The sequence below is a fragment of the Schistocerca gregaria genome, chromosome 1, assembly GCF_023897955.1.
Source record: "Schistocerca gregaria isolate iqSchGreg1 chromosome 1, iqSchGreg1.2, whole genome shotgun sequence".
In the NCBI taxonomy this organism is placed as follows: Eukaryota; Metazoa; Arthropoda; class Insecta; order Orthoptera; family Acrididae; genus Schistocerca; species Schistocerca gregaria.
In genome coordinates this window covers 686,655,787-686,673,183 of record NC_064920.1, presented here as the reverse complement: position 1 = coordinate 686,673,183, position 17,397 = coordinate 686,655,787, and positions in this window count along the sequence as shown.

Genomic DNA, 17,397 nt, shown 5'->3' with positions numbered 1-17,397 from the left:
TGATACGACTGACAGGTGACACGTACGTAAGAATCTTTCTGATCACCTGCATCCATTCATATCCATTGTGCATTCCGACCGACTTGGGCAATTCAAGCAGCACAATGCAACAACCAACCCTTCCAGAATTGCTACAGGGTGACTCTTATGAGTTTAAACACTTTCGCTGGCCACTAAACTCCCCAGACATGAACATTATTGAGCATATCTGGGATACCGTGCAACGTGATGTTCAGACGAGATCTCCATCCCCTCGTACTCTTACGGATTATTGACAGCCTTGCAGGATTCATGGTGCCAGCTCTCTCCAGCACTACTTCAGATAATATTCGATTCCATGCCACATCATGTTGCAGCACTTCTGCTTGCTCGCGGGGCCCCTACACGATATTAGGCAGGTGTACCAGTTTCTCTGGCTCTTCAGAGTTAGTGCAGCATTTATTTTGAGACAATATTCAAGGAAGCGTTGATAGAAGACTATAGGGGGTCGTAGTAAATGGTAATGTTTCTGATGACATCAGCTATGCCGACGATACTCTCATCTTGGCAGACGATCTGCTTGCCCTCTTATGCATGATAAACCGCCTAGTTCAGGGCAGTGAATTCCTTCCAAAACAAAATCACAGTAATCCCTAACAGAGAAATGAAAGCAAATCTCACCTTAAAGTAACTATCGGCTGAAATACACTTAAGATAGTACAGCTGCATATTAGTTGAAGCTTCCCATGCTGCTCTGTCAAGATCAGATCTAGCTACGTGGGTTTCTACCCTTGGTTAGTTGATAGTGCACTAAGATGATGATGATGATGATGATGATGTAACCATCTGCGGATAGTTTTGTCATCTGCTCCTGATACCATGTGTAATCCAGGGACCACCTTGTTCCCCAGGTAAAAGAATTTATCGAGTAGTATCACTGTGGGGCCTATGCAGCGTAAACATCACCAAGTGCGGCCCTCAGTGTGGGTCGCCTCCATGGAAGAGGTAATAAGGGCATCAATGAGCTAGAATGCATGAAATCATCAAGATGTTGTATGGCGGGAATTTTAAAAATCAAAGATGGCGAATGATACGGAATTTTCAAAATCAAAGGCAGTAGGTGGTAAACTTAAAAAGTAAAGCTGACAGATGGTGCAAATTTCAAAATTAAAGATGGATTAAATAATTTTAAAAATCCACGTTGGCGCAACTAACCCAGTTGTGCTTTGTAACACCTGTCCCCTTCCTCTCCCCTCTCTGCTAACCACAGTCTAGTACCTAAAAGACTATTAAAAGGAGACAGTCAAACACAATGCACCCATCTTTGTGCCCAAAAATTTCGAAACACTAATTTTTTGCGCCATATTCAAAGGTATTTAACCAAAACGTTACGTAAAGCAGCACATGTGCGATATACACTCCTGGAAATTGAAATAAGAACACCGTGAATTTATTGTCCCAGGAAGGGGAAACTTTATTGACACCTTGCTGGGGCCGGATACATCACATGATCACACTGACTGAACCACAGGCACATAGACACAGGCAACAGAGCATGCACAATGTCGGCACTAGTACAGTGTATATCCACCTTTCGCAGCAATGCAGGCTGCTATTCTCCCATGGAGACGATCGTAGAGATGCTGGATGTAGTCCTCTGGAACGGAATGCCATGCCATTTCCACCTGGCGCCTCAGTTGGACCAGCGTTCGTGCTGGACGTGCAGACCACGTGAGACGACGCTTCATCCAGTCCCAAACATGCTCAATGGGGGACAGATCCGGAGATCTTGCTGGCCAGGGTAGTTGACTTACACCTTCTAGAGCACGTTGGGTGGCATGGGATACATGCGGACGTGCATTGTCCTGTTGGAACAGCAAGTTCCCTTGCCGGTCTAGGAATGGTAGAACGATGGGATCGATGGCGGTTCGGATGTACCGTGCACTATTCAGTGTCCCCTCGACGATCACCAGAGGTGTACGGCCAGTGTAGGAGATCGCTCCCCACACCATGATGCCGGGTGTTGGCCCTGTGTGCCTCGGTCGTATGCAGTCCTGATTGTGGCGCTCACCTGCACGGCGCCAAACACGCATACGACCATCATTGGCACCAAGGCAGAAGCGACTCTCATCGCTGAAGACGACACGTCTCCATTCGTCCCTCCATTCACGCCTGTCGCGACACCACTGGAGGCGGGCTGCACGATGTTGGGGCGTGAGCGGAAGACGGCCTAACGGTCTGCGGGACCGTAGCCCAGCTTCATGGAGACGGTTGCGAATGGTCCTCGCCGATACCCCAGGAGCAACAGTGTCCCTAATTTGATGGGAAGTGGCGGTGCGGTCCCCTACGGCACTGCGTAGGATCCTACGGTCTTGGCGTGCATCCGTGCGTCGCTGCGGTCCGGTCCCAGGTCGACGGGCACGTGCACCTGCCGCCGACCACTGGCGACAACATCGATGTACTGTGGAGACCTCACGCCCCACGTGTTGAGCAATTCGGCGGTACGTCCACCCGGCCTCCCGCATGCCCACTATACGCCCTCGCTCAAAGTCCGTCAACTGCACATACGGTTCACGTCCACGCTGTCGCGGCATGCTACCAGTGTTAAAGACTGCGATGGAGTTCCGTATGCCACGGCAAACTGGCTGACACTGACGGCGGCGGTGCACAAATGCTGCGCAGCTAGCGCCATTCGACGGCCAACACCGCGGTTCCTGGTGTGTCCGCTGTGCCGTGCGTGTGATCATTGCTTGTACAGCCCTCTCGCATTGTCCGGAGCAAGTATGGTGGGTCTGACACAACGGTGTCAATGTGTTCTTTTTTCCATTTCCAGGAGTGTATGGTATAAGGCGCAATGGAGACGCTAATTATTTTCCACGTTTAAGCTGTTCTATGATACTTTAAACGTTTTACGAGGAATGCAGGCAGTTATCGGCAATGCACTTTGTTTGTTCTGACAAGTCTTGTCTTCTTGACATTCGAGTATTTGACTCTCAGATCGATAAAATATGACACACATGCGGCATTATAGAACACACTTGGGCACCACTTCTGATTTAATTGCACTTGTCGATTAGAATTACCAGAGAAAACAATGCTATTCTCACATGATAAAAGCCGAACATTATGGCAACCCTTTATTAAGGTACGAGCTTCATCTTGTAGTTCAATAACGTTTGTCGTCTTCTACTGTCACACACCGGAAACTACATGACACTTCCTTGGACTAGCATACTGAACAGGAGAAATAAACATTCGTGTAGGTAAGAAACGAGGGTTTCTATGCTTTCAGCGTCAGCGAAACATTGTAGCGATTCCATGCTAGACCATTAACCTTATCTCGCAGTACAAAACATTTGTCATCTTCTGCTGCTAACACCAAACATTAATGTACAGTAGCAATACACATTTTTATAGGAAACAAACGAGGTTTGCTATGCTTTCAACTACCCACTTTGAACATTTTTACCTTCTGCTCATAATTCTAAATCAAGCTTTCACAGATTGCAAACTACTGTCCTTGAACTGTACCTTTTCCAGGAGTTTTATACACCAGACTTTTTCTGGGCGATTACTAACACTTGCTATGGGCTCTCAGGTACGGGGGGTGTCAGCTATTCGGAGTCGTGTTCCAGAGTAGCCGGGAAACTGTAATGGGTAGCAGACAGCAATGTAAACGGTGTAAATGGTGTAAACAGAAAGCGAGTAACAAGTAAACAGGTAACAGACATAGTGGTAGATTAGTAATTGGTGATAGGTCCCATTTAGTCGTTACATTTTTTGCTATTTGCCGTTACTCGTTACACTGGAAATCGGACTCCAGTAGCTGACACCTCAATAGCTCACACTCTAGAGAAAGTGCTACTAAACTGTACAATGTTGGCAGAACAACTCCGATGTAGAAAAATTCTGAAAATATACGTTTCAAAGACAGTAGTTTCCATTGTGTGACAGCATGATTTACAGTTATCAGCAGAAGATGACAAACGCTTTGGACTGCAAGATGAAGTTGATACCCTAGTATGAAGCCAACATAGTTTCGCTGACTTTGGAACTGATCTAAGAGACGAGGTTTTTTTCTTTTCTTTTCTTTTGTTTCTTTCCTTTCTTTTCTCTTACGGATTTAGCGGTGGGAATAATATTGTTTACTTTGGCAATTTTTGTCTACAAGTGCAATTTACTCTCTAAGTTAGGAGAGCAGTAGTGTTCATGTGTGTTTTGAAATACGATAGAACCATTTTAAATGTCTTTTTGTGAATGTATTGCTTGGTGTAAAGATCGAACTATGCTCAATGACTAATCTGGAGTTTATTTCAGTAATGTCAGTAAGTGATCCTAGAGTATTTTAATAAGTAATAGAGACGCTTTAGTTTGGAAATATTTGATTTGAGGGTCCACTCTGCTTGCAGACTGTGGTGCAAGGGTGTAGAAAGTAACATTATGACACTTCACGTAACACTGAATTTTTTGTACTTCCGCCGTATTTTTGCAGTCATTTTAGTTGTGGAAAGAACATTGTGGTACTTGGCTAACATCACAGAGAAATTTACACGTGGAAAATAACTAATTTGAGGGTCTTTTGGGCATCACACCAGTTCGTGGATCGAAGTGTCAACGTTTACAAGTGCTGCCAACTGTTGATGAGGACAAGCAACAGGAGCATAAAGAAGCAGTTGATTTCACTTCGCATTGTTTATTTTTGCGTAATAATAGTTGAAATAAAACCAAGGAGGTATAATTCGTAAATTACTTTGCTTAAGGAAGTGGTTTTTTTTTTTATCACGTATGTATGTTTTATACTCTTTACCATATTCGATACGAAGCTTAACTGCCTGTTAAGCGTGATAATTTTTAGTCACATCGGTTAACGCATGAAACAGTATCTGAGCACTTTGAACATGAAACAAAAGAATTCAGAACATTCAAATACTTTTGAGCATGGTACTGAAACAGAAGAAGACAGACTAAAGGCCGAAATACTAAATGTCTTTTTCCAAAGATATTTCACAGAGGAAGACTGCACTGTAGTTCCTTCTCTAGAATGTCGCACAGATGGCAAAATGGTAGATATCGAAATAGACGACAGAGGGATAGAGAAACAACTGAAATCGCTCAAAAGAGGAAAGGCCGCTGGACCTGATGGGATACCAGTTCGATTTTACACAGATCCGCGAAGGAACTTGCCCCCTCCCCCCCCCCCCCCCCCCTACTTGCAGCGGTATACCGTAGGTCACTAGAAGAGCGTAGCGTTCCAAAGGATTGGAAAAGAGAACAGGTAATCTCCGTTTTCAAGAAGGGACGTCGAACAGATGTGCAGAACTAGAGACCTATATATCTAACGTCGATCAGCTAAAGAATTTTGGAACACGTATTATGTTCGAGTATAATGCCTTTTCTGGAGACTAGAAATCTACTCTGCAGGAATCAGCATGGGTTTCGAAAAAGACGATCGTGTGAAACCCAGCTCGTGCTATTCGTCCAAGAGACTCAGAGGGCCATAGACACGGGTTCACACGTAGATGCTGTGTTTCTCGACATCCGCAAGGCGTTCGATACAGTTCCCCACAGTCGTTTAATGAACAAAATAAGAGCATATGGACTATCAGACCAATTGTGTGATTGGATTGAGGAGTTCCTAAATAACATAACGCAGAATGTGATTCTCAATGGAGAGAAGTCTTCCGAAGTAAGAGTAATTTCAGGTGTGCCGCAGGGGAGTGTCGTAGGACCGTTGCTATTCACAATATACATAAAAGATCTTGTGGATAAAATCGAAAATTCACTGAGGCTTTTTGCGGATGATGCTGTGGTATATCGAGAGGTTGTAACAATGGACAATTGAACTGAAATGCAGGAGGATCTGCAACGAATTGACGCATGGTGCAGGGAATGGCAATTGAATCTCAATGTAGACAAGTGCAATGTGATGCTAATACATTGAAAGATAGATCCCTTATCATTTAGCTACAATATAGCAGGTCAGCAACTGGAAGCACTTAATTCCATAAATTATCTTGGAGTACGCATTAGGAGTGATTTAAAATGGAATGATCATATAAAGTTGATCGTTGGTAAAGCAGATGCCAGACTGAGATTCATTGGAAGAATCCTAAGGAAATGCAATCCGAAAACAAAGGAAGTAGGTTACAGTACGCTTGTTCGCCCACTGCTTGAATACTGCTCAGCAGTGTGGGATCCGTACCAGATAGGGTTGATAGAAGAGATAGAGAAGATCCAACGGAAAGCAGCGCGCTTCGTTACAAGATCATTTAGTAATCGCGAAAGCGTTACGGAGATGATAGATAAACTCCAGTGGAAGACTCTGCAGGAGAGACGCTCAGTAGCTTGGTACGGGCTTTTGTTGAAGTTTCGAGAACATACCTTCACCGAAGAGTCTAGCAGTATATTGCTCCCTCCTACATATATCTCGCGAAGAGACCATGATGATAAAATCAGAGATATTAGAGCCCACACAGAAGCATACCAACAATCCTTCTTTCCACGAACAATACGAGACTGGAATAGAAGGGAGAACCGATAGAGGTACTCAAGGTACCCTCCGTCACACACCGTCAGGTGGCTTGCGGAGTATGGATGTAGATGTAGATGTAGATGGTCAAATATACTACTAGGACATCCTTCACGTAATTTTATGGATAAAAGCTTTTGAATATGGCACAAAAAGAAAATTCAGAGCGTTTAGATACTTTTGTAGCACCAAGATTTCTTCATTCTTACTGGCTACTTCAGTTTAATTATCTGTAAAGTACTATGCTCTGATAAGGGAAAAAGTGAGAGGAGGGAAAAGGCGGGTATTATAAAGCACAACTAGGCTAGATTCACCTTCTCGGATTTTTTTAAACTTACTTTATCCGTATCTACTTTTCAAATTTTTAGTCACACGTCATTTTTAATTCTTAAATTTCCCACTGTCTGTCATCTTGACTATGTCAAACATACAAGGTCATTGATGACATCATGCACACAGATACCTATATAACATTCATGATCACATGATGACCTTAAAGGAAAAATAACATCAAACTATGCTGGAGGCTTTTCAAATGTACATACATATTACAAGAGGTCATGTGTTCCTTAGTTGGAATAACATTTGTGTTAGTTTAAAGAAAACTGCTTTCGCTTCTCGCCAAACACAGAAATCGTTCTCTATGCTAGACCCAGAAGGCCACACGCTGGTCCTTGACCGCCTTGTAACCTCTACCGATCTGGACCCTGAACCTAAGGCTTTAGGGCACCCAGTTAGCTCGCCATCACTCTCATTGCCACATTACCATTACTGTTGTGAAACAGCAGGCAGCTGCCACTCATGGGCCACCTTAGTTGGCCTCACCCCTGAGTGCGCCCTGTTCCAGTTCTCCCATCCAGGTAAAACCTTTGCCACAATCGTAAAGCATGGTTTTTCTGCATAGTGGCCAGACGCTGTGGACCTTCTCAGCAGAGCTAGAAAAAAAATTTCACTTTGATTCTAAAGAATATTTTCATTCCAAACGCCTGAAGATAGAGAGGGCTATTACAGTAACGATCCATTGGAGAGTCAAATGCTTTTCAGCTAAACACCAGGCAAGCTGTTAGTGAGGAGAGGGAATCTCAATTGCGAATATTTGGAAGAGGATATCCAGTTCCTGCATTTACCTTTATTTTACTGTTCACAGCCAACGTTGTACCTATGTTTCCTTGTGTGTGTGTGTGTGTGTGTGTGTGTGTGTGTGTGTGTGTGTGTGTGTAAATATGTATGAGAGAAAACGTTTTGAAGTTGACTCCGCGAGGTCATAGTCTGAAAGCTTGTACTGCCAGCTTAAATGGGTAGTAGTGAAACGATAGAACCAGGGAGTTTGTCAAACAGTAACAGAACGAGAGCTAGGCCAATGCACCCACTAGAAATAGTTGGTAGTGTTCCCCAGGGCTAATAGGAAGTTCCCCCACCCCCACATGGGTCTCTGGGTGAATGGTCCAACCTGCCAAACGGCACTCTGTTTTGGGTTCGGATAGTAATTACTGATGTCTGGTTTTTGCAGCCACAAGTACGGTGGGAAGAAGATCCTGATTTTACGCAAGTTGATCCTACAGGACCTATAATATTTTATTTTTGCTTTGATGTTAGGGTAGATATTCCGTGGTCTTGCTCCTGTTTGGCATGTGTATTTGTTAAACTTCTTGTGTTGGTGTAAATTTCAGACGGGATCCTTTGTCTCGCTGGTACCTTCACCGGATGTGTCATTTTGCTTTAGGATGTTGTTGTTCCCATAGTCTACTTGTTGATAATATTTTGCCTTTCCCTTTAATTTCATTTATTAACTTAAGAATAGTTATTTTAGGACATTTCAGTGAGTTGTCTTCGAGTATCACGGTACCAGTTCACCTTTAAGTTCAACAAGAACTCATAAGTTACTTGGAATCCTGAAGTTGCGCTGTTCATAAAATAGATCACAGACTTTGGATTAGGTGAATACCTACAAGAAGCACAAATTTCCACCAATTGCCCACTTTCGGATATTTCAAGAGTTAGTGTAAAGTTGGCCATCCATCTATCACGTGTAACCTGATATACTATTAGGTGTTGTTGAAAAGAGAGTTGAGTGTCTGTAGATTCAGATGAACACTGACACAAGGCATAAATTTCTATTAATTCTGTCTTCTTGGCTTCTCTCGAGTGAGAGTGAATTTTTTGAATTTTTCGTCTGCTTACACCCCTCATGCCCTGTGTCTCACAATTTTGGGTCTATGCGTTTCATCAAATTAACATGCGTATTATATGGAGTATAATAATTATCTGCATGTATGAGGAACTCCTTTTGATAGCTGGCTTAAAGAGTTTTATTCCGATTTGGGTGTTGACTACGCAAATAACCGCAAACAATAAGTATGTCTCTGGCACTCTCGATTGCTCTATGGCCTTTGAAGTAAGCATATCTTGGTGAGTAGTTCCTGTAGTTTTGTGTATTAAACGGTATACCAGTAATACGAGTACTTTTTATTTCTTTATTGTTGTAGCCTCCTATAATATAAAAGCTGGGCTGTGGTATTTTATGCATTTGTAGTTAACCGTTCAGTTTATTTATGTCAGTATTCATCAGCGGATTTATTCATGAGAGGTTTGATTATAGTACACTTATCCCGATAAAAACTATTTATTTCCTGAGCAATAACTGTGATTTAAATACAGCAAGTAATAAATCCATAGTTGATTTCCTAATACACTACCAGCTATTAAAATTGCTACACCAAAAAGAAACGCAAATGATAAACGGGTATTCATTCGACAAATATATTGTACTAGAACTGACATGTCATTACATTTTCACGCAATTTGGGTGCCTAGATCCTGAGAAATCAGTACCCAGAACAACCACCTCTGGCCGTAATAACGGCCTTGACATGCCTGGGCATGGAGTCAATGGCGTGTACAGGTACAGCTGACCATGCAACTTCAAGACGATACCAAAGTTCATCAAGAATAGTGATTGGCGTATTGTGACGAGCCAGTTGCTCGGCCACCATTGACCAGACGTTTTCAGTTGGTGAGAAATCTGGAGAACGTGCTGGCCAGGGTAGCAGTCGAACATGTTCTGTATCCTGAAAGGTCCGTACAGGGCCTGCAACATGCGATCGTGCATTATCCTGCTGAAATGTAGGGTTTTGCAGGGATCGAATGAAGGGTAGAGCCACGGATCGTAACACATCTGAAATGTAACGTCCACTGTCCAAAGTGCCGTCAATGCGAACAAGAGGTGACCGAGACGTGTAACCAATGGCACCCCATACCATCACACCGGGTGATACGCCAGTATGGCGATGACGAATACACGCTTCCAAAGTGCGTTCACCGCGATGTCGCCAAACACGGATGCGACCATCAGGATGCTGTAAACAGAACCTGGATTCATCCGAAAAAATGACGTTTTGCCATTCGTGCACACAGGTTCGTCGTTGAGTACACCATCGCAGGCGCTCCTGTCCGTGATGCAGCGTCAAGGGTAACCGCAGCCATGGTCTCCGACTTGATAGTCCATGCTGCTGCAAACGCCGTCGAACTGTTCGTGCAGATGGTTGTTGTCTTGCAGACGTCCCCATCTGTTGACTCAGGAATCGAGACGTGGCTGCACGATCCGTTACAGCCATGCGGATAAACTGCCTGTCATCTCGACTGATTGTGATACGAGGCCATTGGGATCCAGCACGGCGTTCCGTATTACCCTCCTGAACCCACCGATTCCATATTCTGCTAACAGTCATTGGATCTCGACCAACGCGAGCAGCAGTGTCGCGATACGATAAACCGCAATCGCGATAGGCTATATCCGACCTTTATCAACGTCGGTAACGTGGTGGTACGCATTTCTCCTTCTTACACGAGGCATCACAACGACGTTTCACCAGGAAAAGCCGGTCAACTACTGTTTGTGTATGAGAAATCGGTTGGAAACTTTCCTCATGTCAGAACGTTGTAGTTGGCGCCAGCGTTGTGTGAATGATTTGAAAAGCTAATCATTTGCATATCACAGCATCTCCTACCTGTTGGTTAAATTTCGCGTCTGTAGCACGTCATCTTCGTGTGGTAGCAATTTTAATGAACAGTAGTGTATAATGGTATTCTAAAGCATCCCCAGTCCCTGTATTTTCAACGTCCTGATACCAGGTACTTATAATTACGTTGCAGCTACTAACAGAGGTCCATTGTGGACTGTAATTATCGTATGGCAGCGAAACTTGATAGATATTCTAAAATGCAGAGCCGATGTATGGTAGAAAAAATTAGTTTCAATTTTGGCCAGTAGGTGCAAATCCGGCAGCGTGAAAGTAAGAATGTCGGACAGAATGGTTTTCTGGACTAGAAATAGGACTTGGACAGGAAAGCCCAAACCAGCAAGAAAGGCATAACGTGAACTATATTATTAACCACCATTCGCACAGTTTGCTCAATATGAGCGCTGGAGACGTCGACGAATTGCCGTACACCTGATGGGCAATTTTTTTACAGCATTAATCTGTTCCGTCTTAACTCATTAGCATATTTACCAAGTTTCGACGCCGTATGATAATTATAGCCTTCACTGAACCTCCGTGAGTAGTTACACTTTAACTATATCCAAGCGGTATACGCAACGCCTTGTAAATTCGCCGGTATTGACAGAGAAGTCAAAATGCTTAAAACTAGTTAGTATATTCCCCAGTAACATGCTATTTTTACTTGAGCTTTCCGATTCTCTTACCTTTATCAGACAGTCTGCTTTAACAACCGAGTTATCCACTGCATTGAATAAATGTAAGAATGATCATTATTTAACTGCTGGTTCTTGTATACGTACCCATGCATGTTAGGCATGCTGTTGGTGAAGTTGATAGCTACATATGTGGTATACGAGTATACGAATCAAAAAAACTGAATATTACCCTCAGTAACTGCACCCACAGTGGGGTTAGCATTGATGGAAGTAAAAATAACTTATGTTGCACCTCACTTTCAAGGTGATCATTCCTCCTGTTTCCAATTTCTGATATTTGTGTTAAACGTAGACTTGTGAATTGTGTACTCGTTATACAGCAATGAGAATTATGCAAGCTTATCGAAATTCTTTTGTACATCCGCTAATGACCGAGCGTGGGAGCTGTCATTTGCGATCAGCTATTTATCGGTGAATTATATACCGTTTCTTAATAATTTGTAACAGCGGCTGCCACATCTCTGTAAGATCACTCTTATTACTTCTCAAAAGGCTTTACAAGTCAGAAAGGGGACAATCGGAGGGAGCAGGCATAGTAAAAGGAAAGTCTGAGATTCCGTCGGCAAGGTTTGACAGGACTCCTATGCACAGTCACACATAACCTGCAGTAGCTGAAGAATAGACCTATTTGTTACAAACAGATCTGACACTCCAATTAACATCTCGACACAAATAAGCAACAGCATGGTAGGTATAGGATCGATGTAGAATAAGATACTGTAACATTCCTGCCCTCAGGTGTTTCTAAGTGCATTTTGCACTATTGCAATTTCATTGTTTAATAATTATCATAGTTTAGAAACACCACATCATCCACAGAAACTGACTGCAAAAATGACATTCGCCGATATAAAACAGTGTGGATTAACATTTTCATTGTAACATTTTCCAATGCCGGCCGCGGTGGCCGTGCGGTTCTAGGAGCTGCAGTCCGTGGAACTGCTACGATCGCAGGTTCGAATCCTGCCTCGGGCTTGGATGTGTGTGATGTCCTTAGGTTAGTTCGGTTTAAGTAGTTCTAAGTTCTAGGGGACTGATGACCTAAGATGTTAAGTCCCATAGTGCTCAGAGCTATTTGAGCCATTTTCCAATAAAAGTTCGGCTTGAGTTTATACAAATACTGGTGAATTTTCGTAGAATTTTCTCTTGCGTTCTTTATGAACAATTGCTGTCTTATTCCAAGTAACTGAGAATGAACTATTCTATGAAAGATTAGGCAAACTATTAGTAAACTGAGACGTTCTCACGTTTTTGTATACAAATTAATTCATGCTTATTTTATGATGGTGCATTTAGGAGCCTGCATGGTCTCTTTAATTCTGTGTACATGGATGGCGAAAAATGTGTGTCTATCGCATATACCTGTGAGGAATTTATCTACACGTAATTTACATTTTGAATTTTTATTAAACACACAGCAGACAACAGCCCGGTGGCAAAACTCATTTTGTTCCTGCACAAGCACCAATATGTTTCCTGGACAAGAATAATATCATGTATGTATCACTAAATGTCACTTCTATATCTAAAAATAGTTCAAATGGCTCTGAGCACTATGCGCTTAACTTCTGAGGTCTTCAGTCCCCTAGAACGTAGAACTATTTAAACCTAACTAACCTAAGGACACCACACACATCCATGCCCGATGCAGGATTCGAACCTGCGAAAGTAGCAGTCACGCGGTTCCAGACTGAAGCGCCTAGAACTACACGGCCACACCGGCCGGCATCTATATCAATTTTTGAATAATAGTTTACAGAACTCATGAACGCAAACACTGCTTTTATGCCACACATGTTGGTCTTTCGACCAATTTCACACACACACACACACACACACACACTAAGTCGTCGTTAGCAGTGTGCAAAGTGGGTCATGGTGAATTTTGCTTGTGTAAGTTGCTTATATTCGGGGGGCAAATTATCATCCACCCCTTAAACCCTTTTGTTCTTGTAAATGGTTTATAACCCTTTGAGATTGATTTATGGGGATAACCCAACGGTCTGAAAAACTCACACCTCTCCCCCTCCCCGAAACCTCTGTGAAATCCCCAACACTCCCTTCCATTTGTCAATATCAGCACACTTTTGATACGAAATTATTGAGTACTTAATTAAATTCATCAATCAATTACCTCCTCCCATCATCCAATTCTCCCCCTTCCATACACATCTGTAAATTGGTGGGAAAAAGACCCAAACTGTGCTGGACAGAAAGGATCTCTCAACACGAAATCCAAATCAGTGTCAATAATATACTGCATAATTCATTTTTCGTATTCTTTATTTAATCCCTTTGCACAAGACAGAGCTCCCCTACTTCAGTAGAGCTCACGTATGCATTACCCCCACCCATATTTCCAATTATGTAATAACTGTAATCACTGAGGAATGGAATGAAATCCGGTATATTAGCCGCCGTTTTCGATCGACCATGTGTGTGTGTGTGTGTGTCATCTGGCAGCTACCACAGAGGTAGAAAACTGCCCAGTGTCCTAATTACAGATCAAAATACTACTGCAACCGACCGCAGACCGAAAGTTGTCATACTTTGCTGTTCATTACCTGGGAAACCACTTCCATTATCTCTGAAGTGACAACTTCCTGTTGTACCATCTGTACATCAAATCCGTGGACCAAAGTGACATGCCCACCCGCCTGAGAGCGCTACATTTGCTCTCGCAGCCCCCAAATAAACCATCAGGTGGTGGCATTTTCTTGATCAGATAAATTCCAGACTCACTTCTTGTCTCTGTCTCCCTCAAGTGGTTACTTCCTGTTTGTGTGAACACATGCGTGAACCTATATGTCCAAACAGAGGTTTTCATCTCTCCTCAGAATACTGTGTTCCTATTGGCTAATGCTGGGGACGAAGGAAGAGCTGACGCAATTGCGACATCAAAAATAGCGGAAATCAGTCAATTTGCACCACCCTATCAAAGTAATTGTTTAATCAAATGCAGGACTCAAACAAATCGCTTAAAACACTCACCACCATCTAACAATATTCTTCTTTGTAATAAAACACGTTCTAAATGTCTGATCACGAAGCATGTGCCATCTGGTGGCTGCCTGGAAGCCGCAGTATGCCGGCCAGGAGGGGCATGCACATGCACCACACGTGCTGGTAGTTGCATGCACATCTCCAGTCATATCAGATGCTGAAAGGTTAGAGAGACTGTCACCAAGACCGCCAAGCAGTCAACTGATCAATTTACGTGGGGGAAATAATCGTCCAGTGGAAACAATCGCCATATTGAATCTTCTCACGTAACATAAACTTCTACTTATGTCACCAATTAACTAGAATACTACTTACTTCACTATTCAGCCACCCACAGGGCGCCGCCGCCGGGACTTGCCCCCACGACTGCGACCAAGAGCCGATAGGCTGGAGCATTCTATGCAGTTAACTGGTCGTCACAGGCTAAGCCATTGCTTCTGGTCAGCCAGGCCACCCGTGACCGCCACTGACTGTGGCACACTGCGAGACAGGCAGGTGTAGCTTAGATGTATAGTTCTAACTGCAAGTCCACCCCAAACATAGACTCTCCCCAACTTAAAAAAATTAGCCTTACCCAATCCGAGAAGGGTAAACTGTTGTCCATACATCTCAAATTTCTCATGCAATATGTAGATTCCTCCCTTTTATACGAGATATTTTTGAAGTCAGAAGAAATCAGAGCATACATGTATTTTCACATCATTAAAGAATCGTTACTTGCAGTGAAAATCTCGTTTAACAGTATGGCATAGGACTGTGTGGTTGCATATGTCTCCTAAGTGGCGTGCCATGGCCCACGGCAGTCAGTGATTGGCATGTACTCGTACTTCACAATCACAGGTGTGTGCAATTTGAAAGTTTTTTCGGCCTGCTATATTTAGTGCATGGTGGAAACATTGTGCTGGAAGAGAGTGATTGTGCTCATACAATACGTAGGACATATTTATCACTATGGCCTTTTTGTGGCTGAAATTTAATTGCTTCATCTGAAAAATATTTGTGTGTGATTGTCAAACATTAAAATATGTTTTATTGTGAAAAACAATCATTGTAATGTGCTGGTGTTTTAAATGATCTATTTGACTCCTATATATTGTTAAACAATTAATTGAAGGGATGTTGCAAATAGACTATTTTCCACCATTTTTGGTACCACGGTTGCACCAGCTCTCCCTTTGTCGTCAGCGTTAGCCACCAGGAACATGGTATTATGAGGAGGGATGAAAAAGTTCATGCACGTGCTTACACAAACTGAAGTAACCACTTGAGAGAGACAGAGACAAGAAGTGAGTCTGGAATTTCCTGATGAAAGGAATGCTGTCACCTGATGCTTTGTTTGGGGGCCATGAGAGTAAATGGAGAACCCTCAGGTGGGAAGGCATGTCACCTTGGTCAACAGGTTTGAGGCACAGCTGTTACAGCCAGAAAGTAGCCACACGAGAGTGCATAGGTGGTTTCCTAGGTATCTAATATCAAAATAAGCTGACTTCCAGTCTGCAGTCGGTGATATTTAGTATCATGATCTTTAATTAGGACGTTCAGCTGTTTTCGACCTCCATGGTGGCATCTGGATAACAGACACGCGTGATCGTCCGAAAATGGCGGTTAATATACCACACTTCATTCCATTTCTCAGTGCTTACAGTTACTACTTGGGAAGTGGGTGGGTAGGGGGGGGGGGGGGTAGTTGTGAATTCTATCTAAGTGGGAGGGGGTCATGTAAACCGATTAAATAAAGAATATACAAAGTGAAATGAATAGTATTGTATATTATTGACACTGAATTTTGTGTCATGAAATATTTCTTCTCCGGCACAGACTCAGTCTTTTTCCGACCAACATCTAGATGGGGGAGGGGGTAAGAAGTGAAAGATGGGATGGGAATGCTGCAGGATTTCCCATGACAGGGAGGAGCTAATTAATTGATAAATTTAATTGATTCATCAATTAATTTGATATAAAAACGCGCTCATATCAGAGAGGGGGTGGGGGTGGGGGTTGAGGATTTCCCTGTGTAATGAGGCTGGAGCATCGGTGGAGCGTTTCTCAGAAGGATGGATTATCCACAGAGGGACATAATTCAGTCCAAGAGGTCATAAATCAATTAAGAGGACGCTAGGTAAGAGGGAATTGGGTATTTTACTCCTGAATTTATGCTTTTCCTGTATGTATGCAACCTCCACAAACAAAATGCAGCAGGCCCCACCTTGTCCTACAACTGCTGTAATCTCAAAAATGTTTCCCATGCAGTTCAGCATTCACCCTTATTGTCCATTCTAGATGGCTAGTTTTCTGTGAAAAGCATATGGCCTCGCATTATATTGCTGTAACTTGAGGGCTCTTACTTGTGACCCTAGCTTCTCTGCTTGTTAAGACATGCTGTAGTTCGTTCATTTTCTACAGCATGTTGGCATGTATGTCATTTTGGGTGATGCGTTCCTATGAGTTGTGATGGTTGAGGACTTACCTAAACAGCACTAAGTCGTGGATGCTGTAGTCACAATGCGAAAACCTCTGCGGTCATCGAAACACAGTTCATCCAAACACTGTGGTGTCTACACAGCGCTTCTGCTGCTGAGCTATCCCCAGATTTGTATATGAATTGATAACCTCACTTGGCACACCAGGTTGTCACTTTCATCGTACATGTTGGTTTACCTGAAACAATAAAAGAGAAAAGATGATTATAGCGCACATGGTGAAGAAGTAATTACTCTACCTACGTACAATACATTCTAACTAAGCACTATAACCATCACTTAAACTGCATTGTTGAATATCTGCTATATTATTTCAGTTAAAGCACAATGTTTCTGTGCATGAGCTTGATATTACAGTCCTCCAACTAACTGAAATGCAAAGTTCTGTTTCCTAGAGAACACAAATTGGTTTTTGCCAGAAATTTTAACTAAATTTTAAGCAATTTTTGTGAAGGAAAACTCAAAATAAGTTGCACTGAACATAAAAAGAAAAATATTTTTCACTGTTTGCTTCTCAGATGTATTTTTCATACATATCGAAGGCTGACTATAGATTTATTTATGTCGTACCAATGGTGAGAGCAAACTTTGACTTTTATATCAGCTATGCCAGGCATACAAATGTCATTCAGTTTGTTAAGGTAAAACTGGAGCACATAAAGGGTGACAGTGTCATATCGTACTAGGAG